Source organism: Hyla sarda, chromosome 1 (genome assembly GCF_029499605.1).
Source record: "Hyla sarda isolate aHylSar1 chromosome 1, aHylSar1.hap1, whole genome shotgun sequence".
Lineage (NCBI taxonomy): Eukaryota > Metazoa > Chordata > Amphibia > Anura > Hylidae > Hyla > Hyla sarda.
Window position 1 is genome coordinate 182,462,411 of NC_079189.1, and position 22,771 is coordinate 182,485,181.

The 22,771-nt window shown below is 43.7% G+C and overlaps 1 protein-coding gene and 1 long non-coding RNA gene across 4 annotated transcripts in view; both read right to left on the minus strand.

Moving 5' to 3' along the window:
- The window catches only part of ARSJ (arylsulfatase family member J), a 139,448-nt gene that overhangs the window by 61,967 nt on the left and 54,710 nt on the right, over positions 1–22,771 (minus strand). The window lies entirely within an intron of this gene.
- LOC130361860 (uncharacterized) lies at positions 81–20,781 on the minus strand. Of its 2 annotated transcripts, none has more exons than XR_008891183.1 (3): positions 20,697–20,781; positions 2,060–2,138; positions 81–218 (listed from the first exon to the last, which is right to left on the minus strand). It is a non-coding gene; the product is annotated as an uncharacterized LOC130361860 (long non-coding RNA). The 2 variants fall into 2 exon arrangements; XR_008891182.1 differs by lacking the exon at positions 20,697–20,781 and adding an exon at positions 5,507–5,575.

Here is a 22,771-nt window from a genome sequence, read left to right on the forward strand (position 1 = left end):
TTCAAGCTGCAGATGGCAGATGGGTTTACGGGAAACAATAGGAAATAAATGCAGTTCCAAAAAATATTAGTGTATATTTTTACTGGTAAAATATTTGCGTTAATAATACATATTTTAGGTCTGTTTCTGGAGCATTTACACTTGACTTCACAGTTCAGCAGCTGATGTGAAAGTTATACCGCCAAAGGGAACAAGCCTTTTGTTCAGGGAATGACATTCTACAAGAAAGAAACATCAAAGTCATATTTCTTAATCTAAAAATTTCAAATCTCTTGGACATATTTCAAAACTTTAAAAAAAGTTATGAACCCCAAGTGTGATGTGTATGTAACAGGAGGACTAAAGAAAAAGATGTATTGGAATTCACTGAACTGTGAATCAGATGATTCTGTAGCTTTAATAGGCTTCTGAAAAAAATGGCCTGTCATCACTATTATTGTTATGTAATGTTATTTTATTACCTATGTCATTATAGACATCAAAGCTACAGTATCTAAAGTTGAATCACAAAACAAACTATGTGGAGAAGAGATGCACTCTGCTTACAGAACAGGAAATTATCTTGTGCCTGGTCATTGACGATTAACCTGTTCAGGACACATACGCCCTGCATCCTGAGTCCTTAAGGACTGAGGGCGTATGGATACGCCCGTGGGAATTTCGATCCCCGCCGCTAGCCGGTTGGGGACCGGATCGGGATGCCTACTGAAATCATTCAGCAGGCATCGCGGCACATCGCCCAAGGGGGGTCCTGAGACCCCCCAATGTCGGCGATCAGAGAAAATCGCATGTCAATTCAGACATCCGATTTTCTCCAATTCTGGGCTGATCATGTCTGGGCTGATCGAAGTTGTCAGCGACAGCCCCGATCAGCCTAAGGGATAGGAGTGAGGTCGCAGAGCTGCGATCTCCTCCTATCCCCTGCCATTAGCAGAACAGAGTTCTGACCAATGGCAGAACAGGACGTGGGGTTGCCATGGCAACCCCCTGTTCTGCCCGCCCATGCATGAGGGGATCGTGGGAAGAAGATGGAGGCCGTACCTGCAGGAAAAGATGCCTGGGGACATGGGATCTTCGGTGGAGACTGCTGGATCCTGGCTCAGGTAGGGAATTGTCGGTGGGGGGGGGGGGGAATTGAAAGTGAAAGTAGAACGATCTTTACTGTGGCAACCACTAAGAAGGCCAAACTGCTACTCCCAGCATGCCCAGACAGCCAAAGGCTGTCTGGGCATGCTGGGAGTTGTAGTTTTGCAACATCTGGAGGGTCACAGTTTGGAGACCACTGTTACAGTGGTGCCCAAACGGTAGCCCTCCAGATGTTGCCCAACTACAACTCTCAGCATGCCTGGACTGCCCAGGCATGCTGGGAGTTGTAGTTCTGTAACATCTGTCCCTTCAGATTTAGCAATTTTCATGAATTTTTTGAAAATTGCTCCTCTACTTTGAAGCACTCTAATTTTTTCAAAAAGCAAAAAATCTGTCCATTTTATGATGCCAACATAAAGTGGAAATATTGTATTGTGAAGAAAAATAAAATTTATTGTGAATATCCATTTTCCTTACAATTAGACAGCTTCAAAGTTAGAAAAATGCAAAATGTTCAACATTTTCATGAAATTTTGGGATTTTTCACCAAAAAAGGATGCAAGTAGTGCCAAAAATTTACCACCAAAATAAAGAAGAATATGTCACGAAAAAACAATCTCAGAATCAGAATATTTGGTAAAAGCGTTTTCGCGTTATTAATTCATAAAGCGACGGTGGTCACAATTGCGAAAAAGGGCTCAGTCCTTAAGGTGAAAAAGGGCTGCGTCCTTAAGGGGTTAAAACAGGTACTGAGAATGGTTTAACAGAGTTTCCCTTTATATGACTGGACATCTCTTAATTACTGGACATTGCTTTCATGTTTCTGGTTTAATTAAAAGTGAACCTATGATATATGTGGAAGTCAAAACAAGTGATGGAATAAATTTTTTCAAATACAACTAATTAAAGAAAATTACCCATTTATCCTTTAAATACATTGTCAAATTATCTGTCTTTTAAAGGGAACCATTACTTTCATGCTGTCAGGTGTTGTCAGGGTGGTCCTCATTAGCTTCTGTCTGCCAGGTTGGCCTTGATTGAAAGATCTCTCCCTATACTCACAGAGAGAGAGAGAGAGTTATCAATAATGGCTGGTGGGATGAAAAAGCTGTGTATGCACATAGCCTTAGACATCCTGCATTAGAGCCGGGAGTGCAGTTTTTGTATAGCAGCTGCCCTGTCATCACTGCAACTTTCTGGGGTAATACGGGTTGCCCACAGTCTATAAAATGGACCACTAGACAATATTTGAAAGATATTAACTTTTTGCATGGTTCATGAAATGGCCATTGATATGTATTTGTTTTTATCCTGGAGGAACTTGTGCAGACTGTCGTGAGTACAATTCTCATCACTTTATATTTTTCAATAACAGCTGCTAATATGTTCTTGTCAGTACCCTCATCCATAGACCTATTTCAGTTACAATAATGCAGTGGCCCACTGCATGGTGTTTGTATCATTTCTTGGTTGTTAGACGTGATTACACTATAAAACTATAGGTTTGTACTATTAAAGGAGAACTCCAGAATATAAAAATTGTCCCCCATACTGCCGGCAGTAAAAAAAATAAAGATGTACATATCTTCCTTCGCTACCCTGGGGCCTCCGGTAACCGGCTCCGGTCTCCACCGCGATCCTCTTCCTGGTTGCTGGTGGTCGGCAAGTCATACTGCACTCAGCCAATCACCAGCTGCAGTGAAGTCCCGGCTCGGCTGGCGATAAGAGCGGAAGTGTGACGTTTTCGGCCCCGGCAGCAGGTGCCGGAATAGTGAAGAATTTTGTGTCCTGAAGCCTTCTCACACTGCCGCTCAGCCTATCGCCGGCTGAGTCGGGACTTCACTGCGGCCGGTAATTGGCTGAGCGCAGTATGACTCGCCAACCACCAGCAACCAGGAAGAGGATCATGGCGGAGACCGTAGCCGGTTACCGGAGGCCCTGGGGGGAGCGGAGGAAGGTATGTACATCTTTATTTTTTTACTGCCGGCAGTATGGGGGGACAATTTTTATATTCTGGAGTTCTCCTTTAATGACATGAAATAAAGGTGGAGGAGGATAGAGGCAATAGGGATAGAAATATCGCCCTATCCTGATGCTCTTTCTATTTCTTAAAAAATGTTAATTACTCGGCTCACAAGCAGAAGTTCACCAATCTTAAGATATGATTGTGAAGGGGGCTTTTAACATTTTCCCTTTAATCTTATGTGCAATGCCTAATTTATTTATAATATTTATTTAAAAGTGCATATAATATGTAAGGAGAATGTCACGTTGGGCAAGAAAAATTACAGCCTTGAACTCACACCCTTTGTCCAGGCCTTTTGGGGTGGCTTTCTCCTTAATAGGGTGGCCCCAATAAGAGTGCAGTTTCATATGCTACTAAGGTGCATGCAAACAACACATAGTAGAAGATGTCAGGGAAAATGTCAGGACACAATAGGGTTAAGAAAAGCACAAGCCAGAGAGCACATAACAGGTAACAGAAAACTGACAAATAAAGGAATATCAGGCAGGCCAGGTCACGACCAAGATATAGCAGCAAAGTACAGAATCAGATAGCAAGAGAATAGTCAGGTCACAAGCCAAGGTACAAAGCCAGGAGGACTGCAAGGTACAAATGGCAGAATGGCATAAGAATAGTCAAGGGATAACAGAAGTCAGAGACTTAAAAAAAAAAGGGCAGGAACAAATGCTCTTGAATGAGGAGAAACTTGAGGTGGAGGCTGAGCAGGGATTCAACCACTTAAGGACGCAGCCCATTTGGGCCTTAAGGACGCAGACAATTGAATTTTTACGTAGATTTTTCGTTTTTTCCTCCTCGCCTTCAAAAAAAATCATAACTCTTTTATATTTTCATCCACAGACTAGTATGAGGGCTTGTTTATTGCGTGACCAGTTGTCCGTTGTAATGCCATCACTCACTTTACCATAAAATGTATGGTGAAACCCAAAAAATACTATTTGTGTGGGCAAATTAAAAAGAAAAACGCAATTTTGCTAATTTTGGAAGGTTTTGTTTTCACGCCGTACAATTTACGTTACAAATGACATGTGTTCTTTATTCTGTAGGTCAATACAATTAAAATGATACCCATGATTCTATACTTTTCTATTATTGTTGCGCTTAAAAAAACCTTTTTCACAAACTTTTTAACCAAATTAGTACGTTTAAAATCCCCCTATTTTGAAGACCTATAACTTTTTCATTTTTCCGTACGGTATGAGGGCTCATTTTTCGCGCGGTGATCTGTACTTTTTATTGACACCATATTTGCTTATATAGAACTTTTAATCCATTTTTTGGGAATAAAATGTTCTAAAAAAGCATCCATTTTGGACTTTTTTTTATTTTTACGTTCACGCCGTTCACCATACGGTATAATTAACATTTTATTTTAATAGTTCAGATCTTTACGCACGCGGCGATACCAAATATGTATATACAATATTTTTTAACACTTTTGGGGGGTGAAATAGGGAAATTGGGACAATTTACATTTATATTGGGGGAGGGGGTTTTTCACATTTTTTTTAACTTTATTTTTTTACTTTTATTTTTACACTTTAATAGTTTAATAGGGGACTATTTATAGCAGTCACTCGATTGATAATACTGTTCAGTGCTATGTATAGGACACAGCACTGATCAGCATTATCGGTCATCTTCTGCTCTGGTCTGCTGGAAGGCAGATCAGAGCAGAAGACGGAGGGAAGGCAGCGAAGCAATGTGAGGGGACCTCCATCTGCTGTGCTGGATGATCGGATTGCCGCAGCAGCGCTGCGGGCGATCCGATCATCCATTTTAGTGACCGTGATGCTGTAAATGTCGTGATCTGTATTGATCACGGCATCTGAGGGGTTAATGGCAGACATCCGCGGGATTGCGGATATCCGCCATTACGGGCGGGTCCCTGGCTGTGATCAGCAGTAGGGACCTGCCGCGCATGATCCAGGCATCGATCCGATGCTCGCGGTTATGCTTAGGACGTAAATGTACGTCCTGGTGCGTTAAGTACCACCTCACCAGGACGTACATTTACGTCCTCCGTCGTTAAGGGGTTAAATACCCTGCCTCTGGGGGGGGGGGGGGGTGAATGGTGATGCTGCTGCAGATTGACTTGGTGCCTACAGTTCGAGTGTCCAGAGCGCAGCATGTTATGCCTGGCCAGGTGCAATTGTTACAGAGAATAACAATTTTATAATGGTAACAAAGTTAAAAGAAAAATATACTTTACAAAGCAGAATTAAGAAAAAAATACCCTGCAGGCTATTATAGTAAGAAACATTACCCTGGTAATCATCCCCAAGTCAAACTTAATTACTAAGTTTAAGAAACATGCTAGAAAACAAACAATTCTTTGATGTATGAGAAAGTTCAGATCTCCATATTATCTGCCAGTCATTTGTCACATGCACCTACTATGGCTATAGGCAATCACACAGCCTCGGTTCTGGAAATGAGTAATTATTGTAATTGCACAAGGATTAAAACCTGCCCAGAGGAAAAGTTGTTGAGTTGCCCATAGCAACCAATAAGATTGCTCCTTCATTTTTGAAAAGCCGTCTGAAAATCTCCCCCCATAGAGAACAGATGTCCACAGTCTCCAAGTCAGGGACATTACAAGTTCTTTCCAGGGGCAGTATATCATAAAATATCAGCATAAATACCATTAAAGAGTTGCTGCAAGGTATCACTGTTCATTTTGTACCATGTATTTATAAAGACAATTTATGATGCGTGTATATATTTATAATTGTTGACAGCTGCTGACATTGTAATATCAATCAGTCTATAAGCCTATGGCTTTCACAAGAACACAACTTCCAAGAGTCCTGATGAGGAAATCATTGAGTGATGCAGCAGATCTGGGTTTGTAAAAGTAGCAAATATATGTTTGTCATTTTTCTTTATTTAATATTATTATGAGAATATGCAGTTTTGTAGATGAAGTGGAGCCAGCTACTATATTACATGACCATTATGTTGCTGCTCTGGTGTCCCCTGCTGGAAGTGCTGAGGTAATGATGCAAAAATATCTTCCTGCATTGCACTGGACTGCTGAGGCCATTGATTAACTGTAGCGTAACATGCACAATGTACAGTTCATCATCATAGCAGGGAACACCAGAGCGGCAGTGGTAACACTTGAATGGTGGTGAACTGTATGATAAGTACAGCTATTTTTAATTTTCACCCCAGTCCTAGACTGTAGGCAATTTTCTAAAAATGCTCCAATACCTATTTCAAATTAAATAAATATTGATACTTATTAACCATAATAATAAAAAGAAAAATGGGCTATATTCAGCCTGACCGGCCAGTCCAATCGGACGTAGCCCGGGGGCCCGGCCGGGTAGAGAGCCAGCTGCCGCCGCTCCTGAGGGTCCAGAACACTCGTTACGCGGTACACGCACATACAGGAAAAGGTATGCCCTCTGTGTTAGTCGCATCTGCGACCTACATAGAGGAGTCACTCATCGGTGCCTGCACTGTGGAGGAAGGAAGACATGGGCCCCTGCTGCTGAGGAGAAGATCGCTGCGTGGCACATCGGGTGAGTATAACTTTTTTTCATGTTAAACGTGGGAAGGGGTGAGGGGGAAAAACTCTGCTGCCTGCACCTACTGGGGGGGGGGGGGGGGCTCTAACGATGCTCACTCAACCTACTGGTGGGGGGACTCTAACTCTGCTGTCTACACCTACTGGGGGGGGGGGGGAGGGACTCTAACTCTGCTGTCTACATCTATTGGGGTGGGGAGAACTCTAACTCTGCTGTCTACAGCGACTGGGGGGGGGGGCTTTAACTCTGCTGTCTACACCTACTGGGGGGGATCTAACTCTGCTGTCTATAGCTCCTGGGGGGAGGGGGGGGACTCAAAATATGCAGATACTAACTCTGTCTACAGCTACTGGGGGGGGGGGGATTCTAACTCTGCTGCCTGCAACTACTGGGGGAGGGGACACTAACTCTGCTGCTTGCACCTACTGGGGGGTCTCTAACTGCTGTCTACACCTACTGGGTGGAGTGGAGTTTTCAGACATGCGCAGAGTGTAGTTGAAGAGGCGCCGCTAGTTAAGATTTCCCGCATGCGCAAACTATATGACGCGACGGGACTTAGAAACTTCGTATGGCGGCTAACACTTACGCGAAGGCGCGGGACCACAGATGGTGATCTCGCGAGGTGACATAAGTAAACAAAGGTCATGTGTCAGTACAGGCACATAATTGGCTGTTGTAACAACGCGAGAACAGTGAATATGCCGCTCCGCTCCATGATTGGCTGCCCCAGAGACAGGAAGTACCAGCCATCCGAGAGAATATAAACACTTGCCGGGCTTTTGGACGCACAGTACCCACGCAACCCTTGACAAAGCTGATTCGGCAGCGAAACGTCAGGGAGGCCTATGGTCTAAAGTTTTAGTTGGCGTGGTTATAGGGGGATCAATACAAACAGAGGTGTGAGGGACAGCAGTATTATAGTGGACACTGGAATCACCAGTGGTCCGCAGTACGCAATTAAATAAGACACTGCAGTCCTGTCTAACACCACTCTTAGTGTGTGAGCCTACTTACACCTTAGTACTATAATATCCCCATACCACTGCAAATTTTAACAAGTTTGGGGTCAAATATTTTAATAAAGTTTAATAAAGTAAAAATTTTATAGGGAGGGTTCTAGTAAGGGTTTGTCGCCGCAAGGGGTCTCCTCTTAAAGGTTGTTTATTGACAATTTTGCCCTGAATACTCTCAGGGACACATTTTTCTTTGGCACCTACTGGGGGTGACTAACTCTGCTGCCTACCCCTACTGGGGGGAACTCTAACTCTGCTGCCTACACCTACTGGGGGAATGCTAACTCTGCTGTCTACACCTACTGGGGATAGGACTCTAAATCTGCTGTCTACACCTACTGGGGGTTCTCTAACTCTGCTGTTTACACCTACTGGGGGTGACTCTAACTCTGCTGCCTACACCTATTGGGGGGAACTCTAACTCTACTGCAGACACCTACTAGGGGGAGGGGACTCTAACTCTGCTGCCTACACCTACTGGGGGAGGGGGAACAACTCTGCTGCCGACACATACTGGGTGGTCTCAACTCTGCTGACTACACCTACTGGGGGGGGGGGGAACTCTGCTGCCTACACCTACTGTGGGGGACCCTGCTGCCTGCACCTACTGTGGGGGGACCCTGCTGCCTACACCTACTGTGGGGGGATCCTGCTGCCTACACCTACTGTGGGGGAACTCTGCTGCCTACACCTACTGTGGGGGGACCCTGCTGTCTACACCTACTGTGGGGGAACTCTGCTGCCTACACCCACTGTGGGGGAACTCTGCTGCCTACACCCATTGTGGGGGAACTCTGCTGCCTACACCCGCTGTGGGGGAACTCTGCGGCCTACACCCACTATGGGGGAACTCTGCTGCCTACACCTAATGTGACGGACTGTCTACTATGTTCCTGCCTAACTAATATGGGGACAAACTACTGAACTAAACTACTAAACTAATAGCTATCTACTAACTATATAGGGGGTTTTCATAATGCCCCTCCCGAGACTAGACTCCGCCACTGGGTAAAGGGGGTGCTGGCTACCTACTTGACTAACTCCCTGGCTACCTAACTTTGTACCTGGATGCTTAACTATTTACCTACATACCTGGCTATCTAAGTACCTACATACCTGACTGCCTAACTACCTATCTACATACCTGGCTACCTAACTATGTTCATACCTGGCAGCCTTAACTACCTAGTTACCAACCTACCTACCTGGCTTGTCACCTACCTACATATCTGGCTTCCTGATCTACTTACCTAGTTAACTATTTACCTGGCTACCTACCTACCTGCCCTTTTACTGTGCAGGACACCAAGTAGAGCTTTATAATAGTTAGGGGCTTATAGATGGAAACATTGTGTGGAGGAGGGAACAAGCACTGGAAAAATGCAGAATCTAACATGTTTGTCTTGCAGATGTTAAGAGATCGACATGGCTGTCTGATCCAGATGGAGAAGAAAAGGAAAGAGGACTCGGCCGATCAGAAAATATGTTATGGTGAGTCCCTTGATGTAACTGTTATCACTTATATGGTATACAGATCCTGTGTACAGCTGATATCTACCACCATATGGTCCTGTATATAATCACATATTGCATACAGATCTCTGTACAGCTGGTATCCACCGCCATATGGTCCTATGTATAATCGCTTATATTGTATACAGATCCTGTATAGTATACTGGTCTGTGTATAGTGGTTTTATTTATTACAGTATTGCGGTATTATCCAGTTATTGTGTGGTGGTATATATTTACTCATTGTATACTGGTCTTATTGGTCATGGAAAATTATTTTACCTACCTTAAAGGATATGTCCGGTGCGGACTTTTCCTATTCACCTGCACGGGCTGCAAAAAAAGAGAAAACAAACTTTCACTTACCTTCCTATGTTCCCCCGGAGCTCCGCAACAGCTGATCGGTCGGCCAGGCTGTCTACTACCTACTTCCCTTAGCCCGGTATGTCACATGGCGCTTCAGCCTATCACCGGCCGCAGCGATGACCCGCCTTGTCCAGTAATAGTCTGAAGCGCCGTGTGACGTACCGGGAAGGGAAGTAGGGAGTAGACAGCCTGGCCGACCAATCAGCTGTTGCGGAGCTCCGGGGGAACATAGGAAGGTAAGTTAAAAAAAAATCTCTTTTTTTGCAGCCCGGGCAGGATGGAATAGGGAAAGTCCACACCGGACATCTCCTTTAAAGGGGTACTCCGGTGCTTACACATCTTATCCCCTATCCAAAGGATAGGGGATAAGATGCCTGATCGCGGGAGTCCCGCAGCTGGGGACGCCTGGGATCATGCACGTGGCACCCCGTGTGTTGTTCGCTCCGGATCTGATTACGGTCGACCGCAGGGCCGGTGGCGTGTGACATCACGCCCCCGCCCCCGTGTGATGTTACACTCCGCCCCTCAATGTCTACGGGAGGGGGCGTGATAGCAAACACGCTCCGGGGACTGATTACAAACGGGGTGCCGCGTGTATGATCCCGGGCGTCCCCAGCTGCGGGACTCCCGCGATCAGGCATCTTATCCCCTATTCTTTAGATAGGGGATAAGATGTGTAAGCACCGGAGTACCCCTTTAAAGTGTTTCTTATATATAAAATTTTGTTTATTTTGTGTGTAGGGCTGGTGGAGGGATTTGGATGGAATAGGGGCAGAAGTGTGACCAGTGGCGTAGTTTTGCAGGGGGCCCTTGCTTTTTTTGGTCAGGGGGCCCTGAATGTTGTCAGTCCGCCCCTGGCTTTATTAGATCATGATAGATGTGTTTAGGCTAGATTACATTGCAGTTTTTTTTGTGTTGAAACTGCACTGAAATTCTGTAACAAGGTATTGCACAATGTCAGTTAATATATATATATTTTTTTCAACAAGCCCATTCACTCACAGCATAAAAGAAATGTAAAAAAAAATTACAAATCTGCTTTGGATTCTTGGCATGCTGCAGATTTCCAATCCACAACATGCCCCCGCTGTTGGGGAAATGCTGCAGATATTCACTTTGGATTTTATTCACTGCAATGCGTAAGACCTACATCTAAATTCTGCAGTTAGATCAAAATAAACACATGGATTAAATAGCAAATTTTGGTGCAGATCTTTATATTGGTTTCGCAGTAGGATTTTGACGCAGTATGTGGCCTTTAAAGAGGTATTCCACTGGAAAAAAAAATCAACTGGTGCCAGAAAGTTAAACAGATTTGTAAGATTCCAGTACTTATCGGCTGCTATATGCTCCACAGGAAGTTCTTTTCTTTTGAATTTCCTTTCTGTCTGACCACAGTGCTCTCTGCTGACATCTCTGTCCATTTTAGGGACTGTCCAGAGTAGAAGCAAATCCCCATAGCAAACCTATCCTGCCCTGGACAGTTCCTGACATGGACAGAGGTGTCAGCAGAGAGCACTGTGGTCAGACAGGAAGAAAATTCAAAAAGAAAAGAACTTCCCGTGCAGCATATAGCAGCTGATAAGTAGTGGAAGGATTAAGTATTTTTTTTTATTGAAGTCATTTACAAATCTGTTTAACTTTCTGGCACCAGTTGATTAAAAAATGTTTTCCAGTGGAGTACCCCTTTAAGATCAATATTACCCAATACTTTCACTTTTTTGTATTGCCTTGTTCAAAAGTTATTCCTCTACCTGTAGCCCATGTGTTTGCCCTGTTAAGAAGATGCACTTGTTTATGTCCCCCAGCATTCATGAAAGCCCAGGTCATGCATGTTCAGTTAGTTTTCCTGTTCCCTGTCCCTGTGCAGCACCTCCCTCTTGTGCTTCTGTCCTTGGTCACTGCACATGCACTGAAAAACAACATCCCTCCCTGTTCTCCACACTGTCACTTCACTTTTGTGCTCTGTCAGTTTTCCTCACCCTCCATCCTACAGTTTGGCAAATATATTGTATAGTGTGCTACAGAGAAAAGTCTCGGCAGTGAAGGATTGGAGGTGGAGGGGAGGGTGAAGGAAGCAGAATGTCATCACTCCTTCACTGCCAAGACTTGTATGCAATATCAGGCTGCTGGACTTCAACCATAGGCCCCATAGCATTTGCATGGTCTGCCTATTTGATAAGTTAGATGTATATTGGCAGTATATTAGCTTATGCATTTATGATGGAGTTCAATTAGAAAATTGCATTTCATTTGAACAAATTTCCAAAAGGTGTTTTTTTTTTTATCTCGACAATTCTATCTTAACTTGTAGCAAATTGAATACTGAATATTTGTAAATACCTTCATTTTTAAGTTTTGTAGCATTAGGTATGGGACTGAGGGGGCAATGTTTCTCTTTGAGTAACCCTGAGGAAGTTGCACTGCAACGGAACACGTGGGTCTTTAGTGTACTCCGTTTTGGTATTTCTCCTACATAGATATGATTTACCCTACCGGTTGTCTAGCTTTATCCTAACACTGTTTCAATATAATTACTCAGTATAATGTTCACTGTTTTCTTGTTTTTTGTAGTTACCACTTTATGTAATATTGGTGTTCTCACACTGTAGTGTAGTATAATTTACTTTTGAGTGGTGTTCTTGGGAGGTACAGCTGTTATTGTTGTATGGGGTACTCAGAGTACTTTTTGGGTACTTTTTGAATGTATTGCTACAATAAACTTTGGAATATTTTTGACATATTTGGGTGTGCATTGTTTATGGTGCTTTTCTGTTTTTTTTCCCCCTTTTATGCACTGTATTTTTGAATCCAATAGCACCCTGATGTAAATCTGAGCCCCTCATTCTTGTGTATATGTAGTCTCTTTGAGGGAGATTTATCAAAACCTGTGCAGAGGAAGAGTGGTGCAGTTGCCCATAGCAACAAATCAGATTGCTTCTTTCATTTTCCACAGGCCTCTTTAGAGGCCTGTGGAAAATGAAAGAAGCGATCTGATTGGTTGCTATGGGCAACTGCACCACTCTTCCTCTGCACAGGTTTTGATAAATCTCCCCCTTTGAGTAGAGGGCCAAATGGAGACTTATAGGCCATTAATTCTCCACTGGGAAACATGATATGCAAAGTGTTGACTAGAAGGCAAACAACTTTCTCTCTGGTACCACCTATTAGAGATGGCATCCTGGTGAGTCAATGTTTGGTTCCTTTAAAAGTCTTAGACAATGATTTGGGATTTAATAGCCAAGCCAGAATTTCTCCCCAAAAGGGAAAGTTACTCATCTGTAAACTGCTGTTTTGGCTGTATTGCCCCCTATGAGTACAGAGTAGGAGGTTAGATGGCTATCAAAGCAGATTTTTACAGCAAATACCCTGCTCTGTACTGCCGGAAGGCAGCAACCCTAAAAGAGCTGTTTACAGATGGGTAACCTTCTCTTTTGGGAAAGATTTTGGCTTGCATTTTATATCCCCAAACATTGACTCACGGTGATGTTACCTCTGATAGGTGGCACCAGAGAGATCTTTTCCTTCTGAGAGAAAGCTGCTTTGTGTAGCATTTGGTAGATATACTGTCTACTCTATGTCCATTGTGATGCTTATGATGTGTTTCCGATGATTATAGGCACTGCTGTGGTCCTACAGCAGAGACCATACTTGGGCAAATTTTGCCCGTTATATTTTTATGATGCTGGCTGGGTACTGTGTATAAATAGCTAGAGTGCCATAGCTCCCTGTCCAGCAATCCCTATCCTGCTATATTTAAGTGAAAAGGAAGGCTCCCAGGCATGTACAGTAGCCCTGGAGCCATCCAAACCTGCTACAATTGAATGGGATAGGTCCAGGCATGCCTAATAGCCCTAAAGCCATCCTTTTCATATGATATCGGCACTTGGCTGCCAAGACTACTCGGTCAGCAGAGCACTTTCACGCTGTGCCTATTGTTTATGTAAGTAGATATATTTTCCACTTGTGCAAAATTATAGACCAGCATAAGAGGTGTGCACATAGTAGCAAGCATAATATTAATATACGGATTACATATCATTTGATAGAAACCTTCCATTAAGCCAAGGAATGAGGATCAGACCCAAAAAGATGGTAGAATTTGAAATCCTGGTAGGATTTTGCACTTGATGCATATTATAGTTTTATTTTTATTTTTTTACTCAGTGGTTTAAAAAAAATTGAAGTTGTAATTGTCATTTAAGTAAATAAAGGATTACCAAAAGCAACCCTTTGTGTTGAAATTAGCTAGCAGTTGAGAGTTCTTAGACTATAAGGTCAATTCAAGTTTCTACTTAGCAATTAAAATTCTAAAACCAAACATGACAAAATGAGTAAAGGTAAAAAGAATACATGTACATAATAGATTAACTGTACAAGGAAACAAGCCCAGATGTACAGTGCTTTGGGAATTTCATGTAAGTTCAATTAGAATCCCAGGTCTTGATTGCTTTGATAATTTAATAACATCAATTAGTGTTTTCATGTAAATGAAATGTCGAAGTTTTTCTAATGAAATCAAATGAATGAAGCTACAGTAAGAAGTTAAGTTGGGAAAAAAAATTAAGTGGTCTTAGACAACTGGCCTGTGTTCATAGGTGTGCGCACGGGGTGTGCCTGGGCACACCCTAATCGCTTCCATCACATTCGGGACATCCCTGTGTCCCGAAAGATCTTTTCAGGACACAAGGATGTCTGAGGTACCTTTCTGCGGCCCCGCGTTAACTTTAAAAACACAGGGGCCGCCGGCAGGTAGCGCACGCAGGGATGTCACTGATGTCCCGTGCGTGCGCCCATAGGCCATAGCAGTAGTTCATGACTCCAGACCGAAGGAGCGGTGGTCGGAACACTGAAGTGGGGTAGTACACAGACATACAGCCTCCAGCCATACACTGTATATGGCTGAAGGCTGTATGTCTGTGGGGAACTATACTGCACCTAATGTGGGGAACTATACTGCACCTAATGTGGGGGACTATACTGCACCTAATGTGGGGTAACTATACTGCACCTAATGTTAGGGGAACTATACTGCATCTAATGTGGAGGAACTATACTGCACCTAATGTGGAGGAACTATACTGCACCTAATGGGGAGGAACTACACTGCACCTAATGTGGGGGAACTATACAGCACCTAATGTGGGGGAACTATACAGCACCTAATGTGGGGAACTATACTGCACCTAATGTGGGGGAACTATACAGCACCTAATGTGGGGAACTATACTGCACCTAATGTGGTGGACTATACGGCACCTAATGTGGAGGAACTATACTGCACCTAATGTGGGGAACTATACTGCACCTAATGTGGGGGAACTAAACTGCACCTAATGTGGAGGAACTATACTGCACCTATTGTGGAGGAACTATACTGCACCTAATGTGGGGAACTATACTGCACCTAATGTGGGGGAACTATACAGCACCTAATGTGGGGAACTATACTGCACCTAATGTGGGGGACTATACGGCACCTAATGTGGGGAACTATACTGCACCTAATGTGAGGGGAACTATACTGCACCTAATGTGGGGAACTATACTGCACCTAATGTGGAGGAACTATACTGCACCTAATGTGGGGAACTATACTGCACCTAATGTGGGGGAACTATACAGCACTTAATGTGGGGAACTATACTGCACCTAATGTGGGGGACTATACGGCACCTAATGTGGGGGAACTATAGTGCACCTAATGTGAGGGGAACTATACTGCATCTAATGTGGAGGAACTATACTGCACCTAATGTGGAGGAACTATACTGCACCTAATGTGGAGGAACTATACTGCACCTAATGTGGAGGAACTATACTGCACCTAATGTGGGGAACTATACTGCACATAATGTGGGGGAACTATACTGCCCCTAACGAGGGGGGAACTATAATGCACCTAATGTGGGGAACTATACTGCACCTAATGTGGAGTAACTATACTGCACTTAATGTGGGGGAACTATACTGCACCTAATGTGGGGGAACTATACTGCACCTAATGGGGGGAACTATACTGCACCTAATGTGGGGAACTATACTGCACCTAATGTGGGGAATTATACTGTACCTAATGTGGGGGAACTATATTGCACCTAATGTGGAGGAACTATACTGCACGTAATGTGGAGTAACTATACTGCACCTAATGTGGGTGAACTATACTGCACCTAATGTGGGGGAACTGTACTGCACCTAATGTGGGGGAACTGTACTGCACCTAATGTGGGGGAACTGTACTGCCAACCTAATGTGGGGGAACTGTACTGCACCTAATGTGGGGGAACTGTACTGCCAACCTAATGTGGGGGAACTGTAATGCCAACCTAATGTGGGAGAACTGTACTGCCAACCTAATGTGGAGGAACTGTACTGCCAACCTAATGTGGGGGAACTGTACTGCCAACCTAATTTGCGGGGACTATATTAACTATGTGTATATATATATATATATATATATATATATATATATATATATATACACACATGCGGTGTGAGTTTGTGCTTTAGGGTGCACACCCTAATACAATAGGCTGCACACGCCTATGTCGGTGTTAGAGTATGTTCTAATATTGGAGTTGCCAACATTGCTAGGTTTCACAACATTAGATAAAACGATTGTCTTTGGTTTATTACAGACAAAATCTGTACATGTAAATGTCACCATACTGTGACTCCATGATATCATCAAATTCAGCATACAGTAACTAAACACCACCACAATAGCATAATAGTTCCACTACATACTGGGAAACTGTCATCAGTTTTACCCACACTAACCTGTTGGTACAGGTGTGTAGTGTGGGTGACACTAATAGTAATGATACTTATCTGTCCCTGATCTGTCGTCCCGTTGACGTGTTATCTTTCCCAGTTGGGCGGCAGGCTTGGTGCGTGGACGGAGCTTCAGGAGCATGCTGACGTCACTACCACTGCTTATCCAAGCCTGCTTGCCTCCCAGCAAAGAAGCAGCAGCGGTGACGTGTGCATGCTTCTGAAGCTCCGCCTGAATACCAAGCCTCTGCCCGAACAAGGAGGATAATGGGCCAATGGAACTACGGATTGGGCCCAGATAAGAATCGTTATCATTAGTATCACCCGCTGTACACACCTGTACCAACAAGTGAAACTGATGTGCAAGTGAAACTGATGACAGTTCCCTTTAATGATATAATAATAATAATAATAATAATATAAGTGTCTGAATATCCATACAGTAATTATACACTGAATGACCACTGCATTAGGAACAACTACTCAATAATGGTGTTGGTCCACCTTTTTGGGTGATCGTGCCAGATGTTTGGCAATAGATTTCACAAGATGGCAAACTTTCTCCATGCTTAATAATCCCATGTCTATTGCAGCATCTCCACAAGTGCACATTTTGGGGAGTGGGGGTAGCCCATTACAGCATGCTCCAAACATGTTCAATCGGGCTACAGGTCGGTGTGCAGAATTCATTGTCGTGTTACTCCAACAACTTCCTGGTGATCTAAGCCCGAGGACACAGAGCACAGTCCTTTGAAAATATGTCAATGTGGTCAGGAAAGTTATCAGTGAACATGGTCAGCTTATAGGTATCTGTACCGTTTACCATTCAAGGATTGTGGTATTATGACCAATGATGATGACATGACCCCCAGCATGATGAACTCCCAACAGAGCTTCAATTGGATACAGCTCTATAAGGTTTACACCATGTTTTAAATAAAACTGGCACCATACTGCCAGGCCCTAACAATCTACCTGTGGCCAAAGACACCTAAAGGGGTACTCCGGTGGAAAACATTTTTTTTTTTTTTCAAATCAACTGGCTCCGGAAAGTTAAACAGATTTGTAATTTACCGTATATACTCGAGTATAAGCCGAGTTTTTCAGCACGAGTGAACTCCCCCACCCGCAGTGGTCTTCAACCTGCGGACTTCCAGAGGTTTCAAAACTACATCTCCCAGCAAGCCCGGGCAGCCATCGGCTGTCCGGGCTTGCTGGGAGTTGTAGTTTTGAAACCTCCGGAGGTCCGCAGGTTGAAGACCACTGCGGCCTTCAATATCATCCAGGCCCCTCTCACCCCCTTTAGTTCTGAGTACTCACCTCCGCTCGGCGCTGGTCCGGTCCTGCAGGGCTGTCCGGTGAGGAGGTGGTCCGGTGGGATAGTGGATCCGGGCTGCTATCTTCACCGGGGAGGCCTCTTCTAAGCGCTTCGGGCCCGGCCTCAGAATAGTCACGTTGCCGTGACAACGACGCAGAGGTGCGTTCATTGCCAACGTACTTCTGCGTCATTGTCAAGGCAACGCCTCTATTCCGGGCCGGAAGCGCGGAGAAGAGGCGCCCCCGGTGAAGATAGCAGCCCGGACCACCTCCTCTCCGGACAGCCCTGCAGGACCGGACCAGCGCCGAGCGGAGGTGAGTACTCAGAACTAAAGGGGGTGAGAGGGGGCTGGATGATGTTGAAGGCCGCAGTGGTCTTCAACCTGCGGACCTCCGGAGGTTTCAAAACTACAACTCCCAGCAAGCCCGGACAGCCGATGGCTGCCCGGGCTTGCTGGGAGTTGTAGTTTTGAAACCTCTGGAGGTCCGCAGGTTGAAGACCACTGAGGGCGAATGATGAGAAGAGGATGATGAAGGGGGGTGTGGGGATGATGAAGGGGGGTGGGGATGATGAAGGGGGGGTGTGGGATGATTACAAGGGGATGATGAAGGGGGGATGTGTGGGATGATAAGGGGATGATGAAGGGGGGATGTGCGGGATGATAAGGGGATGATGAAGGGGGGATGTGTGGGATGATAAGGGGATGATGAAGGGGGATGTGTGGGATGATGACAAGGGGGGATGTGTGGGATGATGACAAGGGGATGATGAAGGGGGGATGTGTGGGATGATGACAAGGGGATGATGATGAGGATGTTAATGACGGGTCTGGATGATGACAGGGGGGGATGAGGTATTTCCCACCCTAGGCTTATACTCGAGTCAATAACTTTTTCCTGGGATTTTGGGTTGAAATTAGGGGTCTCGGCTTATACTCGAGTATATACGGTACTTCTATTTAAAAATCTTAATCATTGCAGTACTTATCAGCTTCTGTATACTACAGAGGAAGTTCTTTTCGTTTTGAATTTATTTCCTGTCTGACCACAGTGCTTTCTGCTGACACCTCTGTCCATGTCAGGAACTGTCAAACCTATCCTGCTCTGGGCAGTTCCTGACATTGGAAGAGGTGTCAGCAGAGAGCACTGTGGTCGAACAGAAAATAAATTAAAAAAGAAAAGAACCTGTGGAGGATACAGCAGCTGATAAGTACTGGAAGAATTACGATTTGTAAATAGAAGTAATTTACAGATCTGTTTAACTTTCTGGCACCAGTTAATTAAAAAAAAAAAAAAAAATGTTTCCACCAGAGTACCCTTTAACCTCTTAAGGACTTAGGGCGTACCTGTACGCCCTAAGCCCGGTCCCGGTGTAAAAAACGGGGTCACGCCGTGACCCCGCATCCAACTGGGTCGGTCCCGGCTTCTAACGATAGCCGGGACCCTTGGCCGCGCGCTGTTAACCCTTCAGACGCGGCAATCAAAGTTGATCGCCGCATCTGAAAAGTAAAGTAAACGGTTCCCGGCAGCTCAGTCGGGCTGATCGGGACATCGCGATAAAATCGCGATGTTCCGATCAGCTGGGACGCAGGCGGAGATACCTCTCTCCTCGGCGTCCGATCCGGGATTGATTGCTCCAAGCCTGAGCTACAGGCTTGAGCAATCGAGCCCCTATCTTGCTGATCCGTGCAGAGCTATGGCTTTGCAGGGATCAGCATAGAAGATCAGTGTGTGCAGTGTTATAAGTCCCTATGGGAGCTATAGCACTGCAAAAAAAAAGTGAAAAAAAAAAAGTTAACAAAGGTCATTTAACCCCTTCCCTATTAAAAGTTTGAATCACCCCCCTTTTCCCATAAAAAAAAACCTGTGTAAATAAAAATAAAAATAAACATATGTGGTATCGCCGCGTGCGAAAATGTCTGAACTATAAAAATATATCGCTAATTAAATTGCACGGTCAATGGCGTGCGCGCAAAAAAATTCCAAAGTCCAAAATAGTGTATTTTTGGTCATTTTTTATATCATGAAAAAAGTCCGATCAATACAAAAATGGTACCTATAAAATCTTCAGAACACGGCGCAAAAAATGAGTCCTCATACGCGGAAAAATAAAAAAGTTATGGGGGTCAGAAGATGACAATTTTAAACGTATACATTTTCCTGCATGTAGTTATGATTTTTTTCCGAAGTACGACAATATCCAACCTATATAATTAGGGTATCATTTTAACCGTATGGACCTACAGAATAAAGATAAGGTGTTATTTTTACTGAAAAATGCACTGCGTAGAAACGGAAGCCCCCAAAAGTTACAAAATGAAATTTTTTCTTCAATTTTATCGCACAATGATTTTTTTTTCTGTTTTGCCGTGGATTTTTCGGTAAAATGACTGATGTCACTGCAAAGTAGAATTGGTGGCGCAAAAAATAAGCCATCATATGGATTTTTAGGTGCAAAATTGAAAGAGTTATGATTTTTAGAAGGTGATGAGGAAAAAATGAAAATGCAAAAACGGAAAAACGCTGAGTCCTTAAGGGGTTAAATTATCAATATGACTGACAAATGTTACCTTCTGTTGTGTAGAAGAGATGTCAACACATTATCTAAGAGTAAATTGTATTGCAGACGACATGTGGTATCGTTTTATTGGTCATAAGGTGTCAGGCTCTAACTCTTCCCAATCCAGAGATCGTTCAGTGTATAATATCACACAATACCATGACTGAATAATACCGACTACATCAGAAATACAATAAAAATAATACCAATATTACTAAAATAGTAAGACTAAATGCAGTAGATATATACCATGGGCAATCTGCAAAGTAAAATGAGGGTGAAGACTGGTTAAATGTACGAAGTACTGCTCAGTTGCTGTCTTCTTTAGGATTCGCTTCTGCACACCCCTACATGCAACAGCAACAAATTCTCCATCTTGCATCTCCCTTTAAAGAGGTACTCCGGCCCTAAGACATCTTATCCCCTAGCCAAAGCATAAGGGATAAGATGTCTGATCGCGCGGGTCCCGCCGCTGGGGACCCTCCAATGTCTCATGCAGCACCCACCTGTCTCAGCTGCATGAAGTGATAATCGCTCCGTGTCCTAAGACTCACGACCCCGGGACTGGAGTATTGTGATGTCATGACTCCGCCCCCTTCTGACACCCCGCCCCCTCAATGCAAGTCTATGGGATGGGGCGTGACGGCCTTAATGTCCCCTCCCATAGACTTGCATTGAGGGGTGGGGTGTGACATCACAAGGGGGTGGAGTTGTGACATCACAATACTTCAGACACGGAGCGATTATCGCTTCGTGCATCTGAGACAGGTGGGTGCTGCATGAGAGATTGCGGGAGTCCTCAGCGACTGGACTCCCGCGATCAGACATCTTATCCCTTTTCCTTTGGATAAGGGATAAGATGTCTTAGGGCCGGATTACCCCTTTAACCGCATTCAAGTAATTGTGCAGTTTAAACACTGTACTGTAAAAATACTAAGTACAGTGACTCCACATAATAGTGCCATACAGATAGTGTTTGCCAAAATGAATAGTGTCATGCAGGGGAATGCTCCCTTAAATAGTGCTATGGGCACTTGGTTAGTAAAGTAGTGACACACGTGTGTTCTTGAAAAGTACCATACAACCATTAACCCAAAGTAATTAATGTGATAAATCTAGTGCCTTCCAATATATGCCACAGTAAATAACGCCATATACTGATCCATACAAATGGTGCCAAACAGTGATCCATAATGAATAGGGTCATACATATTTTGACCCCTCAAAAACAGCAACATACTGGTGCTTCCTTCAAATTACTCTACAGTTAAAAGCCACATATACTAGATAGTATAAAATCATATACATACATAGATATATTCACATAAATGTGTACCTCCTAGAAGCCACACATGAAATTGTGCAACCTTTAGTGTCATTTTTAAGTGCCCCATTTAAGGCTATAGTGTTAGCTTGTGCCATATAGTGTCCCACAAAGAAAATGGGGGCAATTTATCTACTGATTTACACCACTTTGGTGGCACACATTTTGGCGCACATCTTATACTGTTCTCTCTTTTTATCAGTTTTGAAAACTGGCAAGGTTAACTGGAAGGGCTGGAGACAAGACGTTTCTACAAATTTCACCCACTGCACCCACTGATGGCCTATCCATAGGATTACTGCAGCACAGCTCCCACAGCTGACCAAGCCAGATCCAAGTGGGTAGAAAGGGATATCCTAAGGCAAAATACGGGACTGTGTATATATCTGATGTGTAGGCTGCACAAGTCCTGCTCTTGTCTGACATAGGTCTCCAGTGTAGGTATTGTGCTTGTCTGACATTTGTGCTGCATGTGTCTAATGTATGAATGGTGTATATGTGTTGTTGGCTGTGAGTCTTTTAAGGGGACCATACATATATCTTGCACAGTGGTCCATCGCCTTCGGTATCCTCCTCTGAGTAAAGGGCAGCTTAGAAGCCACTGTTAGACAACATACACAAACACTGCCTTATATAAACAGAAAATGAGCTTAATATGGAGGTGGTATGTGATGGCTATTAGCCAAAGTCTGCTGTGGAGGAGCCCCCTGCTGTCACTTCATCATTAGTTTATAGAGGCTGGCAAGGATGCAAACAGCCTCCAGTGTGCTGTAAAGTTACATGTATTCCACCCTCACCCTAAACACTTTGTTCCTTAGGCAATTCATTAAATAAGCAAATGGACAGAAAAAAATCGATATGATATATATATATATATATATATATATATATATATATATATATATATACAAATTATATGTTACCAGTTCTCAAAAGTATACAAGATAAGAAGATTGTTAGATCCAGTACAATGAAATATGAGCATTTATTAAATAAAATGCAATATATTACATAGAATATCTGAAGTCTAGCGTAGGGCCCTTGCGAAGGCTCCAGATAATTATTGTAGATATTAGTACATTAGAAAACAATAATAGCAAGCCAGTATAATATATGTTCCCCACTATTAGTTCCGGGTATAAGAAATAAGGCTAGATGATTCAGGTGGAGATAAAATGATTAGGGATAAGATAGGTCTAAAAATTGTATAAAAATGGTATAAAAAAATAAAAAAAAGTAGAACAATAGTACAAAGTC